This window comes from Scyliorhinus torazame, chromosome 9 (genome assembly GCF_047496885.1).
Source record: "Scyliorhinus torazame isolate Kashiwa2021f chromosome 9, sScyTor2.1, whole genome shotgun sequence".
NCBI classification, from domain to species: Eukaryota; Metazoa; Chordata; class Chondrichthyes; order Carcharhiniformes; family Scyliorhinidae; genus Scyliorhinus; species Scyliorhinus torazame.
Genome location: NC_092715.1, coordinates 1,917,570 through 1,932,777, shown reverse-complemented (window position 1 = coordinate 1,932,777; position 15,208 = coordinate 1,917,570). Strand labels below are relative to the sequence as shown.

Here is a 15,208-nt window from a genome sequence, read left to right as displayed (position 1 = left end):
AAGGACAATAATGCTGGCCTAACCAGTGTATGCATAAAAATGCGTAAAAAATAATCAACCAGCTTGATGAGGCAAAAATTACCTCTGTCCAAGCGTACTGTTTGTTAGGACATGTTATAACTAAATGTACACATTTAGGGAAAGGAATCTTTGAATCAACAGGTCTGGATATACAAATTGGAGGGGGACACATTTGTAGAACAGTACAACACAAGGATCAAGAGCTACTCAATTAGTCCCACTCCCCTGACATTTCCTCATCATAGATTATCATAGAATTTACAGTGCAGAAGGAGGCCATTCGGCCCATCGAGTCTGCACCGGCTCTTGGAAAGAGCACCCTACCAAAGGTCAACACCTCCACCCTATCCCCATAACCCAGTAACCCCACCCAACACTAAGGGCAATTTATCATGGCCAATCCACCTAACCTGCACATCTTTGAATGGGGTACGAGAGAGAGATAGAGGGGAGGCGGGGTAGAGAGAGATAGAGGAAAGGTGGGGTAGAGAGAAAGAGAGAGAGAGAGGGAAGGTGGGGTTGAGAGAGGGGGGAGGCAGATTAGAGAGAAAGGGGAGGCAGGTAGAGGGAGAGAGAGAGGGAGGCTGGGTAGAATGAGAGAGAGAGAGAGAGAGAGAGAGAGAGAGAGAGAGAGAGAGAGAGAGAGGAGAGAGAGAGAGAGAGAGAGAGAGGCGGGTGAGAGAGAGGAGGTGAGAGAGAGAGAGAGAGAGAAAGGGAGCAAGAGAGGGGGGGTAGAGAGAGATGGACAGAGGGGAGGTGGGTAGAGAGAGGAGAGGCTGGGTAGAGAATGAGAGGGGAGGCAGGGTAGAGAAAGAGGGGGCAGGCGGGGTAGAGGGAGAGGCGAGGTAGAGAGAGCGAGAGGGAAGGCTGGGTAGAGAGAGAGAGAGGGGCGTGGTAGAGAGGCAAGGCGGTGGAGAGAGAGAGAGAAAACGGGGGTGAGAGAAAGAGAGAATGGGGCGTGAGAGAGAGCGTGGTGTGAGATAGAACGGGGTATGAGAGAGAACTGGATATGAGAGAGAGAGAGAATGGGGCACAAGAGAGAGAGAACGGGGTATGAGAGCGAGATCATAGGCATGCAATGTTTTATTTTAGATACTTATCCAATTTCCTTCTGAATCTCACAACATTTTCGGGCAACATATTCCAAAAAACAAACCATCATGAAAAAAATGCACCTCCTCGCACACTGGCTCTTTTACCAATAACCTAAAGTCTGTATCGTCTGGTAATTTATCATTTTGCCAGAAGCAGATTCTCCTTATTTACTCTATCAAAACAATTAATGATTTTGAACACATCATATCCCTGCTTAACCTCCTCTCCAAAGGACACAACTTCTCTGCATCCGCTCGCAACACCATGACATTCTTCTTAAAGTGTGGGTCCAAGATTTGGATACAAAACTCCAGATTAGGCCTAACAAGTAATTTTTAAAGTTTAGCAAAACTTTGTGTTTTACACTATTCCTCCGTTGAATAGCCCAAGGGTTTTGCTTGCCTCAAAAGTCTTCACATCTTTTCCCACCACCTTCAAAGATTTTGTGTACATCAACTGACCTCTGAATTCGCAGCCCTTGCCCTTCCGGTTTGCGGAGAAGAGTTCCAAACTTCCCCCCCCCCCCCCCCCTCTCCATTGTGTGACGTCCTCTCCTGAAAGGCCTGACTCTATAAAGTTTTAATTTATGTCCCGTCACCAAGCAGTGGAAATCATTTCTCTCTATCTGTTTCCCTTAATATCTTAAAACTATCAAATCTTTAGCCTTCCAAATTCCAGATTATACAAACCTAGATGGTGTTATCGATCTCTCCTCCTAATTCAACTTGGAGTCCTTATCCGTTTTAAATCCAAAGTGAATTACTTAAATGTGGAACCCCATTAGCCACTTTTGCACATTTAATTTATTAATGCCTGCTACCCTCCCCATTGTTTATTACATTTGATTTTTTTTCATATTAATTACAATTTTGCCCAAGCTATATTTTTAAAGTGCTGCCAGAGACACGCTAAAAACAGGTTAAAGAAACAGGTTTTAAAAATTCCCTTGCAGTTTTTACTTTACATTTTTAATCGTAAAATTCTCATTTTCCATTATGTAAATGACTTTGTCATTGGCACGAGCATAATTATATTGAAGTTTGCGGAGAATACCAGATGAGAGTGCATGACAACCTGTGTGGAAAAGGCAGGTAGATGTAGACAGAAATGCGGAATGGTATGTTCTAAATGGCACAATTCTTAAGCTTAGAAAAAAATGGATGCCTGTAATGCAGCTGCATAGATTTGTTAAAAACAACTAGAGTGCAAGTAGCAAAGGCCACAACAAGTCTGGCCACAATTAGAACATTGCAAGTAGTTCCAGGCACACACTATAGGAATATCAGAGCCATGGAAGGGTTGCATTTAAAATCTAATTCTCAGAAGAATAAAATGAGGACCTTTCGCTGCCATTTCAACTTTTCTTTCTGTTGAATGTTTTTTTGTTGCAAGTTGCTGAATCAAAGTAGTAAAGGTGAGGGAACAAAGGGGCATGCTTGAAAAGTTGTTTTCCCATTTTTAATATTTTACCACAAATTATCTATTGAGGCAAAATTGTAATTTAAAGGGCAATTAATAAAAGCATACATGGAAACACTTTCCCCACGAGATATGTGCAACAAGCTAGAAATATACATGGTGATAATTTGGTCAATCACACCTGAATAAGCTCTTTGAAAAGCCACCAATTACCCATTACTATTTAGCCATTGGCCAGCAAATATTCCCCACTGCTAGTCTGTATCCAATCTTCTTTTCAAAGTTATTATTGAATCTGTTTCCATAACCCCTTCAGACAGTGCATTCCAGATGACTACTGAGAGAAATATTATTTCGCTTAGTACATCACCTAGACTTTCTGCCCTCAAAATTTCTGAGATTCATATTGCCATCAGCACCAGCCAAACCACATGTCAGTCCCTGGTAACTTATCCAAGGTATGATTGTGGTAGCAGGCTTTGTAACCTGGTGGGTGGGGGATTGTCTGCTAGCGCTGTTGGGAAGGGTTTAAACTAATGTGGCAGGTGAATGGGAACCAATGCAGGAAGTCAGAGGGTAGTAAAGAGAGGATAAAAACAAAAGTCTGTAAGGAGAAACGTGGAAGGCAGAGAAACAGATTGTACTGCATTTACTTCAATGCAAGAGGCCTAACGGGCAAGGCAGATGAACTCAGGGCATGGGACTGGGATATTACAGCTATTACCGAAACAGGAGTTGGGACGTCTTGTTGAAGTTGTACAAGATATTGGTACGGCCACACTTGGAATACTGTCTGCAGTTCTGGTCACCCTATTATAGAAAGGATATTATTAAACTAGAAAGAGTGCAGAAAAGATTTGCTAGGATGTTACCGGGACTTGATGGTTTGAGTTATAAGGGGAGGCTGGATAGACTGGGACTTTTTTCCTTGGAGCGTAGGAGGCTTAGGGGTGATCTTATAGAGGTCTATAAAATAATGAGGGGCATAGATAAGGTAGATAGTCAACATCTTTTCCCAAAGGTAGGGGAGTCTAAAACTAGAGGGCATAGGTTTAAGGTGAGAGGGGAGAGATTCAGAAGGGCCCAGAGGGGCAATTTCTTCACTCAGAGGGTAGTGAAAAAAGTTTGGAAAAAATAATTGGGTACTCCAATTTTTTTTTTTAATGAAGGGCAAGCCTGGTTGAAGGAGGGAACCCTGGATGACTCGGGATATTGAGGCTAAGGTCAAAAGGAAGGAGGCATATGACAAGCATAAGCTGCTGGGATCAAGTGGATCCCTTGAAGAGCATAGGGCTTGTCAGAGGAGAGTTAAGAGAGAAATCGGGAGGGCAAAAAGGGGACATGAAATTGTCTTGGCAGATAAGGCAATGGAAAATCTATAGAGCTTTTACAGATACATAAAGGATAAAAGGGTGACTAGGGAGAGGGTAGGGCCTCTTAAGGATAAAGACGGTCATCTATGTGCAGATCCACAAGGGATGGGAGAGGTCCCAAATGAATATTTCTCATCAGCATGCACTGTTGAGAAAGGCACGAATGTTAGGGAAATGGAAAGTGATGTCTTGAGGAGTGTACATATTACAGAGGAGATGCTGGAGGTATTAAAGCGCGGCAAGATAGATAAATCCCCTGGACCGGATGAAATGTATCCCAGGACGTTGTGGGAGGCGAGGGAGGAAATTGCTGGCCCCCTAGCTGAGACATTTGAATCATCAACAGCCACAGGAGAGGTGCCTGAAGATTGGAGGGCAGCAAATGTTGCGCCCTTGTTTATGAAGGGCTGTAGGGATAAGCCTGGGAACTACAGACCGGTTAGTCTTACTTTTGTGGTGGGTAAATTGTCAGAAGATATTCTGAGGGACAGAATCTACAGACATTTGGACAGATAAGAGCTAATTAGGGAAAGTCAGCATGGCCTTGTAAGGGGAAAGTCATGTCTCACCAATTTGATTGGAGTGTTTTGAAGGGGTAACCAAGAAGGTAGATGAAGGCAGTGCAGTCGACGTTGTCTACATGGAATTTAGCAAGGCCTTTGACAAGGTACCACATGGAAGGTTGTTGCAAAAGGTTAAATCTCTCGGAATCCAGGAAGAGGTAGCCAATTGGATACAAAATTGGCTTGGCGACCGAAGCCAAAGGGTGGTTGTGATGGGGAAGCCTGTGACCAGCGGTGTGCCTCAGGAATCGGTGCTGGGTCCACTGTTATTTGTTATATATATTAATTATTTGGATGAGAAGGTAGAAGGCATGGTTAGTACGTTTGCAGATGACACCAAGATTGGTGGCATTGTGGATAGTGAAGAAGGTTATACAAGATTGCAACAGGATCTTGACCAATTGGGCCGATCAATGGCAGATGGATAAATGTGAGATGATGCATTTTGGTACATCAAATCAGGGCAGGACCGATTCAGTTAATGGTAGGGAGTTGGGGAGAGTTACAGAACAAAGATCATGGGGTACAGGCTCATAGCTCCTTGAAACTGGAGTCGCAGATGGATAGGGTGGTGAAGAGGGCATTCAGCATGCTAGGTTTTATTGGTCAGAATATTGAATACAGGAGTTGGGACACCTTGTTGAAGTTGCACAAGACATTTACGATAGTGACATTTAAGGGGCATCTTGACAAATACATGAATAGGATGGGAATAGAGGGATACGGACCCAGGAAGTGTAGAAGATTGTAGTTTAGTCGGCAGCATGGTCGGCACGGGCTTGGAGGGCCGAAGGGCCTGTTCCTGTGCTGTACATTTCTTTGTTCTATTGGTAAGATCACACATGGAATACTGTGTTCCGTTCTGGTCACCCTATTATAGGAAAGATATTGTTAAACTAGAAAGAGTGCAGAAGAGATTTACCAGGATGCTACCAGGACTTGATGGTCTGGTAAGGAGAGGTTGGATAGATAGTACTTTCTTCCCTGGAGCGTAGAAGGCTTAGGGGTGATCTTAAAGAGGTCTATAAAATAATGAGAAACATAGATAAGGCAGATAGTCGACATCTTTTCCCAAAGGTAGAGGAGTCTAGAACTAGAGGGCAAAGGTTTCAGGTGAGGTACACAAAAGAGACCAGAGGGGAAATTGTTTCACAGAGGGTGGTGAGCATCTGGAACGAGCTGCCAGAGGCAGTGGTAGAGGCGGGTAAATTTTTTCCCTTTAAAAAAGTTAGACAGTTACATGGGCAGGATGGGTATAGAGGGATATGGGCCAATTGCAGGCAAGTGGGACTAGCATAGTGATAGAAACTGGGCAGCATGGACAAGCTGGGCCAAAAGGCCTGTTTCCATGCTGTAAACATCTATAACATCAATCCTACCATGTGCTTGCAAATTTCAATGAATAATGATCAGAAGCAACTAACTTCTCTTCCCTGACTGTAAGCATCAAGACAAGTCCATCCTTCTCAGAGTAGGCAGGGCATAATTAAAGACACAAATGCAAGTTCTTCCCTTTCTTATGTTCTGAGCATTTTACAACCAATCAGTACTTTGAGTGCAGTCACTATTGCAGCATCGAACAGAGTAAATTAGCAAACAGCAATAAATTACATGACTAGATAATCCCATCGAAATGATAGTAACAGTGCAGCACTCCCCTCAGTAATGCACAATAAGTGCTTGTTTGGACATGTTTGCAAGTATTTGCAGCAGGTTGGAGAACACAAACTTTCAATAAAGATGAGCAGAATGAACAGAACAAAAGCTGACACCAAATCCTCTTCTCCACACTTAAGCAATATAAAATGACAGCTCATGATGTAGGACTTAACATATCAGCATGGATAAAGGATTGGTTGGCTAACAGGAAGCAGAGTCTTCAGCAATTGCAAGCTGTCACACGTAGTGTTACAGGGATCAGTGTTGGGCTACGACTATTTACAATCCGTATCACTGACTTGGACGAAGGGACCAAATCTCCGGTGGCTAAATTTGTCGATGATATTAAGATAGGTGGGACAGGGGCAACAGGGTGGTGCAGTGGTTAGCACTGCTGCCTATGGCTCTGAGGACCCGGGTGGGATCCCAGCCCCGTCTGTGTGGAGTGCACATTCTCCCCGTGGGTTTCACCCCCACAACCCAAATATGTGCATGTTAGGTGGATTGACCATGCTAAATTGTCCCTTAATTGGAAAAAAAAAATTGGGCACTGTAGGATAGTAGGCTGTCGAGGGGAAGTATGTCTACAAAAGGATATAGATAAATTAAGTATGTTGTCAAACATTTGGCAGGTGGTGTATAATGTGTGGGGTGGGTGGACTTGAACAAAGTTCTATATTATTTAAATGGAGAGAGATTACACAACCTAGATATAGAGGAATCTGGGTGTCCAAGTGCATGAATCACAAAAGTTAATATGCAGATATAGCAGGTGATCAGGAAGGCAAATGAAATGTTGCAATTTATTGCAAGAGAAATAGACCATAAAAGTAGGCAAGTTTTACTGCACTTGGCAAGGCCACATCCACTGTCTACAGTTTTGGTCTCCTTAGTTATAAGTCTGGAGCTGGTTTAGCACAGTGGGTTAAATAGCTGGCTTGCAAAGCAGAACAATGTCAGCAGCGCGGGTTCAATTCCCGTACCGGCCTTCCCGAACAGGCGCCGGTATGTGGCGACTAGGGGCTTTTCACAGTAACTTCATTGAAGCCTACTTGTGACAATAAACGATTAATTATTATTAAAAGGATAGAATTACATTAGCAGATAGAAGGCCCTGGTCTCACTTATGGGATGAGTGGCTTACCTGATGCGGAAATGTTGAACAGGTTTGGAATATACCCTTTGGGGGTTATGAAAAACGAGAGGTGGTTTTATTGAAACACAAAAGTCTGATGAGACTTGACAGTAGATACTGGGGTGGATTTCCAGAAGGCCTTTGACAAGGTAAATAAGTTAAGAGTCCATGGTGTTAAGGGTAAGATCCTGGCATGAATAGAGGATTGTCTGACTGGCAGAAGACAGAGTGGGGATAAAGGGGTCTTTTTCAGGATGGTTGCTGGTGACTAGTGGAGTGCCTCAGGGGTCTGGGACCACACCTTTTCACAATATACATTAATGATCTGGAAGAAGGAGCTGAAGGCACTGCTGCCAAGTTTGCAGATGATACAACGATCTATAGATGGACAGTCGGGCGGGCTGCAGAAAGACTTGGACAGGCTAGGAGAGTGGGCAAAGAAGTGGTAGATGGAAAAGTGTGAGGTTATGCACTTTGGAAGGAGAAATTTAGGCAAAGACTATTTTCTAAATGGGGAGATGCTTAGGACATCAGAAGCACAAAGGGACTTGGGAGTCCTTGTTCACGATTCTCTTAAGGTTAATGTGCAGGTTCAGTCGGCAGTTAGGAAGACAAATGCAAGGGCAGCACGGTGGCGCAGTGGGTTAGCCCTGCAGCCTCACGGCGCAGAGGTTCTAGGTTCAATCCCGGCTCTGGGTCACTGTCCAATTGGAGTTTGCACATTCTCCCCGTGTTTGCGTGGGTTTCGCCCCCATAACCCAAAATGATGTGCAGGCTAGGTGGATTGGCCATGCTAAATTGCCCCTTAAATGGAAAAATTGAATTGGGTACTCTAAATTTTAAAAAAGGAAGGCAAATGTAATGTTAGCATTCATGTCGAAAGGGCTAGAATACAAAACCAGGGATGTACTCCTGAGGCTCTGGTCAGACCCCATTTGGAGTATTGTGAGCAGTTTTGGGCCCCGGATCTAAAGAAGGATGTGCCGGCCTTGGAAAGGATCCAGAGGAGGTTCACAATAATGATTCCTGGAATGAACAGCATGTCATATGAGGAACGGTTGAGGACTCTGGGTCTGTACTCGTTGGGAGTTTAGAAGGATGAGGGGGGGATCTTATTGAAACTTACAGGATACTGCGAGGCCTAAAAAGAGCGGACATGGAGAGGATATTTCCACTTGTCGGAAAAACTAGAAGCAGACTAAAGGGACGATCCTTTAAAACAGAACGAAGAGGAATTTCTTCAGCCAGAGGATGGTGAATCTGTGGAACTCTTTGCCGCAGAAGGCTGTGGAGGCCAAATCAGAGTGTCATTAAGACAGAGATAGATAGGTTATTAATAAGGGGATCAGGGGGAGGAGAAAAATATCAGCCATGATTGAATGACATAGCAGACTCGATGGGCCGCGTGGCCTAATTATGCTCCAATGTCTTATGGATGTTTTCTCTTGTGGGAGACTAGAACAAGGGGACAAAGTTAAAAAAAAAAAAAAGAAGTCTCCCAGGGCAGCATTGTGGCGCAGTAGATAGCACTGCTGCCTCACGGCGCCAAGGTCCCAGGTTCGATCCCGACTCTGGGTCACTGTCCGTGTTGAGTTTGCACATTCTCCCTGTGTTTGCGTGGGTTTCGCCCCCACAACCCAAAAGATGTGCAGGGTAGCTGGATCGGCCACACTAAATTGCCCCTTATTGGAAAAAATGGGTTGGTACTCGAAATGTAAAAAAAAAAATGAAGTCTCCCTTTTAAGATGGAGATGAGGAAAAAAGCTCTAAGGGTTGTTAAGTCTGCAGACTTCGCAAGAGCAGAGACTGGGTCATTGAATTTACTCATGGCTAGACAAAGGGGCCAAGGATTACAGCAGGTAGGTGGAGTTGAGGCCACAATCAGATTAGCCATGATCTTATTGAATTGCAGAGCAGGCTCTAAAGGAGCTGAATGGCCAACTCCGGCTTCCAAGTCCGATGTTCCTACAGTCTGTTTTTTCATGACTGAATTGCAATTTGAAACTATGACAGATTAGTTAACTAATTTCATAATAATCTGACAATAGTTTTGCTGTTAAACATCTCCTCACAGTCCACTACAAGGATAAAAATCAATTCATCAAAATGCAATGGTAAACTCCTTCAACTCTTACACTACTGTATTTGTTCCCCATGTACCCCCACATTACACAACTACCATTCAGCCATTGATTATCAATGGAAAATTCAAATACATTGCTCTATATTAACAAAAACATGGCAGCCAGCGCAACAAGTCAATACATGGGTTCTACAGATGCTCATACCATTTGATCTTATCGTAATTACCGATTTCATTGGTACCTGACCAATATATTGCTGCTGCAATCTATTGCACATTGCATGGTTTATTCTTCCACACATTAAAAATGTTTCCCCAATGATAGCCTCCATTTCACGTATTTGACTTTCTATAAACTGAATGTACAGGATTCTACCAACAAAGAAAAATATCAAAATAAACTGAGATACCCTCCCCATTTCAGCCCAGTTTTCTGAATTTTACATCACCATTTGCATATTGAATCACAAGTATGTGTAATTATTAATTTTACGCACAACTTCAGAAATTGCCTCACCTTCATTTTTGTTCATTTGAATGGAAATTGAAGCTGGAAATTTGTTTGAGGCCAGCTGAAATGTGTCAAAAGTAACACCAGCCCTCTTTCTAAACAGTGTTTTGAACAAAACAGTCACATGGTCAATTGTATTTATTTTAAAATCACTAGGGAAATATACACAGAAAATAGAAGCAGACCACCACTATTCGGCCCATCGAGCCTGCTCCGACATTCATTGTGATCACGGCTGATCAAATATAACTTTTTAAAAAACGGTGATTGGGAGTTTTCAACTGCCACAATGTGAGACAGCAGTGAGAAAATGCTACATATCTAGAATCTCAAGTTACTAATATTGGGCAAAGTAGTTGTGTCTGGTAAAGGAGATTAGAAAAGTCCTCCTGAAAATCTAGTAGCTACTAAGGTAGCCGATGAAGAAATCAAACATATGTATTTCTGTTTGAGACCCAATCTTGCCTTTTAAATCACGAGTTGAACTTTGTCAAAAACTGAAATACCAGACATTCGCATCTTAAAAATGTCAATGCTTTCTAAGCATCCAGAACATAAGCTTTTCCTAATCTTAAAACCTTAATCACATTCATTCGACATTACCATAGCCCAAAGTAGTTTAGTGAGCAGTAGTGGCTACAAGTGGAAGCAGGCATTCTTTTCTCCAAGACCAAGCCTTACGAGTTAGTTGTGCAAATATTGCTTTAATACATGCTGACATGTGCCAAACACACCAGTGACATGTATTGGGATCAAATAATTTGTGGTCAGTTCAATTGTCGTATATATCCCACAATTACTGAAGGAACGGCAAGAATTTTTTTTAATTCTCTGAATTTTGAGGTCATATTAGTTTTGGGACAAGAGACACGGTGAAGTTCTGTTGAAATGTAGATTGTCCTATACATTTGAATCACACTTACGGTGAAGTTGTGTTGAAATGTAGATTGTCCTATACATTTGAAGCTACAATCGCCATCCTGAATAGATACAACATAACGAGCTAAGGCTTCAGTGTTTGCAAACAAAGAGGCCCAGCATCTGTTTACACTGCAGTGCACTGTCAGTCAGATGTTGGTACAATAAGTTTCGCCCACACAAGTAAAGCAATGACGCACCAGTGCCCGGCCATTGAACACGAACCAGCTACACACCCATCAACAGATGTGAACATTTGCAACTCCAAAATTTCGAGAATGTACATTTATTTAAACGCGTTTATTTTTTCCTCCAATGCTCTGCACATCTGTGTGTGAAGTTACAGCCAGCCATCAGCACACTCGGCACAATAGCGCGTCCACAGACACAATTATCAAAAATATCACCAGCTCACAAGAGCACGTTACTTTTACTTGAATGATCAAATCTTGTCTTTAAAATAAACTTCAACAGCTGTAAGAGCGAACATTGCACAAACCATCGTTCAAAGTATACAGGCCGACCTATATGTGAATAAGTGGGAAAGAATCCTGGAACCGGGAGTTAGTGAGAGGGGGTTAACGCAGAGTTAGAGAGAGGGGGTTAACGCAGAGTTAGAGAGAGCGGGTTAACGCACAGTTAGAGAGAGCGGGTTAACGCACAGTTAGAGAGAGCGGGTTAACGCACAGTTAGAGAGAGCGGGTTAACGCACAGTTAGAGAGAGAGGTTTAACCCAGAGTTAGTGAGAGCGGGTTAACGCAGTTAGTGAGAGCAGGTTAACGCAGTTAGTGAGAGCAGGTTAACGCACAGTTAGTGAGAGCGGGTTAACGCACAACGTTAGAGAGCGGGTTACCTAACGCAGAGTTAGAGCGGGTCAACCCAGAAATAGAGAGCGCAGGTTAACGCACAGTTAGAGAGCGCGGGTTAATGCAGTTAGAGAGAGCGGGGTAACTAACGCACAGAGTTAGAGAGAGCGGGTTAACGCACAGTTAGAGAGAGCGGGCTAACTAACGCAGAATTAGAGAGAGCGGGTCAACCCAGAGTTAGAGAGAGCGGGTTAACGCACAGTTAGTGAGAGCGGGTTAACGCACAGTTAGCGAGAGCGGGTTAACCCAGAGTTAGAGAGAGCGGGTTAACCCAGAGTTAGCAAGAGCGGGTTAATGCACAGTTAGTGAGAGCGGGTCAACTAACACAGAGTTAGAGAGAGCGGGCCAACTAACACACAGAGTTAGAGAGAGCGGGCTAACGCACAGTTAGAGAGAGCCGGTTACGCGCGGGTTAACCCAGAGTTAGAGAGCGTGGGTTAACCCAGAGTTAGAGAGCGCGGGTTAACCCAGAGTTAGAGAGCACGGGTTAACCCAGAGTTAGTGAGAGCGGGTTAACGCAGTTAGTGAAAGCCGGTTAACGTAGTTAGAGAGAGCGGGTTAACGCACAGTTAGGGAGAGCGGGTTAACGCAGTTAGAGAGAGCGGGTTAACCCAGAGTTAGAGCGCGCGGGTTAACCCGCTCTCACTAAGTCTGGGTTAACCCGCGCTCTCTAACTCTGGGTTAACCCGCGCTCTCTAACTCTGGGTTAACCCGCGCTCTCTAACTCTGGGTTAACCCGCTCTCACTAACTGCGTTAACCCGCTCTCACTAACTGCGTTAACCCGCTCTCACTAACTGCGCGTTGATGAGAGCGGGTTAACCCAGAGTTAGAGAGCGCGGGTTAACCCAGAGTTAGAGAGAGCGGACTAACGCACAGTTAGAGAGAGTGGGCTAACGCACAGTTAGAGAGAGCGGGTTAATGCAGTTAGAGAGAGCGGGTTAACTAACGCAGAGTTAGAGAGAGCGGGTCAACCCAGAGTTAGAGAGAACGGGTCAACGCGCAGTTAGAGAGAGCGGGTTAACCCAGAGTTAGCGAGAGCGGGTCAACTAACCCAGAGTTAGATAGAGCGGGTCAACTAACCCAGAGTTAGAGAGAGCGGGTCAACTAACCCAGAGTTAGAGAGAGCGGGTCAACTAACCCAGAGTTAGAGAGAGCGGGTCAACTAACCCAGAGTTAGAGAGAGCGGGTTACGCGCGGGTTAACCCAGAGTTAGTGAGAGCGGGTTAACCCAGAGTTAGTGAGAGCGGGTTAACCCAGAGTTAGAGAGCACGGGTTAACCCAGAGTTAGTGAGAGCGGGTTAACCCGGAGTTAGTGAGAGCGGGTTAACCCAGAGTTAGAGAGAGCGGGTTAACCCAGAGTTAGTGAGAGCGGGTTAACCCACAGTTAGTGAGAGCGGGTTAACGCAGAGTTAGTGAGAGCGGGTTAACGCAGAGTTAGTGAGAGCGGGTTAACCCACAGTTAGTGAGAGCGGGTTAACCCACAGTTAGTGAGAGCGGGTTAACCCAGAGTTAGAGAGAGCGGGTTAACCCAGAGTTAGAGAGAGCGGGTTAACCCAGAGTTAGAGAGAGCGGGTCAACTAACCCAGAGTTAGTGAGAGCGGGTTAACGCAGAGTTAGTGAGAGCGGGTTAACCCACAGTTAGTGAGAGCGGGTTAACCCACAGTTAGTGAGAGCGGGTTAACGCAGAGTTAGTGAGAGCGGGTTAACGCACAGTTAGTGAGAGCGGGTTAACGCAGAGTTAGTGAGAGCGGGTTAACCCAGAGTTAGTGAGAGCGGGTTAACGCACAGTTAGTGAGAGCGGGTTAACGCACAGTTAGTGAGAGCGGGTTAACGCACAGTTAGTGAGAGCGGGTTAACGCACAGTTAGTGAGAGCGGGTTAATGCACAGTTAGTGAGAGCGGGTTAACCCAGAGTTAGTGAGAGCGGGTTAACGCACAGCACTCGGCCCAGAGTTAGTAAGCGCTGATAGCCTATTCCAACCCGCTGCCTTCCCCAGTCAGCCTGTATTATTGGGATATTCATGGACAGAAAACACACGAAACTTCAACATCAACTCAAAGCCCCGCATTGGGCTCCGGCCGGAGCACAGCCCAGCTTCAAACCAACACCCGGCCCAGAGCCCCCCCAGCCCGGCCGCGGCCCCCCCAGCCCGGCCGCGGCCCCCCCAGCCCGGCCCCCCCAGCCCGGCCGCACTCACTGAGGCTCCGGCAGCACAAAGAGGCGGCGGGCGGGCCGGGCTCGCAGCGGGATCCACAGCCTGTCCCTGGGCCGCCCGCTCTCCTTTGTTAGCCGGGGCGGGCGGGCTGGAGTACCGGCTGCACCGGGCCGGGACCGCCCTGTGAGGCGGAACAGGCTCGGTGCCCGGCGGCCCCGCGCCCAAATCCAGACCCGGGCTCCCCCTGGGCCTCAGGCCTGAGGCCCAGCTCCCGCCGCCCTCCCGCCGGGGCCCCCGCACTGACCATGGGCGCAGGCTGGGAGCCGCCGCTCGGGGAGCGGGCCACTCACAGGCAGGCGCAGAGTCAGCGAGCAGGCCCCAATCCGCGGCCTCGCCTGCTGCAACCGCCCGCAACCCACAGCCGCTCTGGGTAGTGTGGGCCTGAGATTTTACCTGAGGGGAGAAGCCGCTGTCGACGCTGCCGCCGGGAGAGGCCCGGGGCCCCGGCGGGAACAACAACAACACCGAGCGGCCGGCCGGGTGGCGGCTCGGACCCTCCCTCCCGCCCGCCGGCCCGAGCGCTGGGGATGGCGGCTGGCCTGGGCGGCTGGGCGCGGTGCGGCCTCGGCGGCGGAAACTCCGGCTCAGCCTCGAAGGCGACTCCCGTCTCGCAGACAAAATGCCGACCGGAAGTGAACGAAAGCAGCGCGAGCGGAGGGAGGAAGAAGGCGCCAAAGCGGCGGCACTTCCGGCTGCAGCGCCCCCTCGCGCTCGCCCCACCGCGCACGCGCACTCCCGCCAAACTGCCGTGCGGCCAGCACCGTGTCAGGGTGTGGCCCGGAGCCCCGCCCCCAGCCCGCTACCTGGAGCCCCGCCCCCTGCCCATAACCCCGCCCCTTCCCACAGCCCCACCCTCTGCCCGTAACCCCGCCCCCTGACCATAGCCCTGCCCCCTGTCCATGACCCCGCCTGCCCATAACACCGCCCCCTGTCCACAGACCCACCCCCTGCCCTTAGTCCCGCCCCCTTCCCAGAGCCCCGCCCCCTGTAGAGCCCCACCCCCAGCCCAGAGCCTGGGCCCATGCCCACAGACACGCCCCCTGACAATAGCCCTGCCCCCTGCACCTAACCCCGCCCTTGCCCAGAGCCCCACCCACTGACCTGTCCCTTGCTGATAACCCTGCCCAGAGCCCCGCCTCCTGCCCATAGCCCCACCCATTGCCCATCACCTGGACACCGTCCGGGCACCGCCATGGCACTGCCTGAGCACCGCCTTGGGACTGCCTGGGCAGCGCCTGGACACCGCTGGGTACTGCCTGAGCTCACCACCTGGGCGCCGCCTGGATACCGGCTGGGTACTGCCTGAGCACCGCCTGGGCGCCGCCTGGATACCGCCTGGGCTCGCCGCC

The 15,208-nt window shown here is 47.4% G+C and overlaps 1 protein-coding gene across 3 annotated transcripts in view; it reads right to left on the bottom strand.

Moving 5' to 3' along the window:
- Window positions 1-14,496, bottom strand: part of LOC140429045 (nipped-B-like protein) — an 817,118-nt gene extending 802,622 nt beyond the window's left edge. For 2 of the 3 annotated variants that reach the window (XM_072515576.1, XM_072515575.1), the window contains exon 1: window positions 14,253-14,495. The gene's annotated coding sequence lies outside the window, so the exon portion shown is untranslated. Of the gene's footprint in view, window positions 1-14,252 lie in introns of all 3 variants that reach the window. The other variant, XM_072515574.1, reaches the window with a different exon arrangement.
- Between the last annotated feature and the right edge of the window lie 712 nt (window positions 14,497-15,208).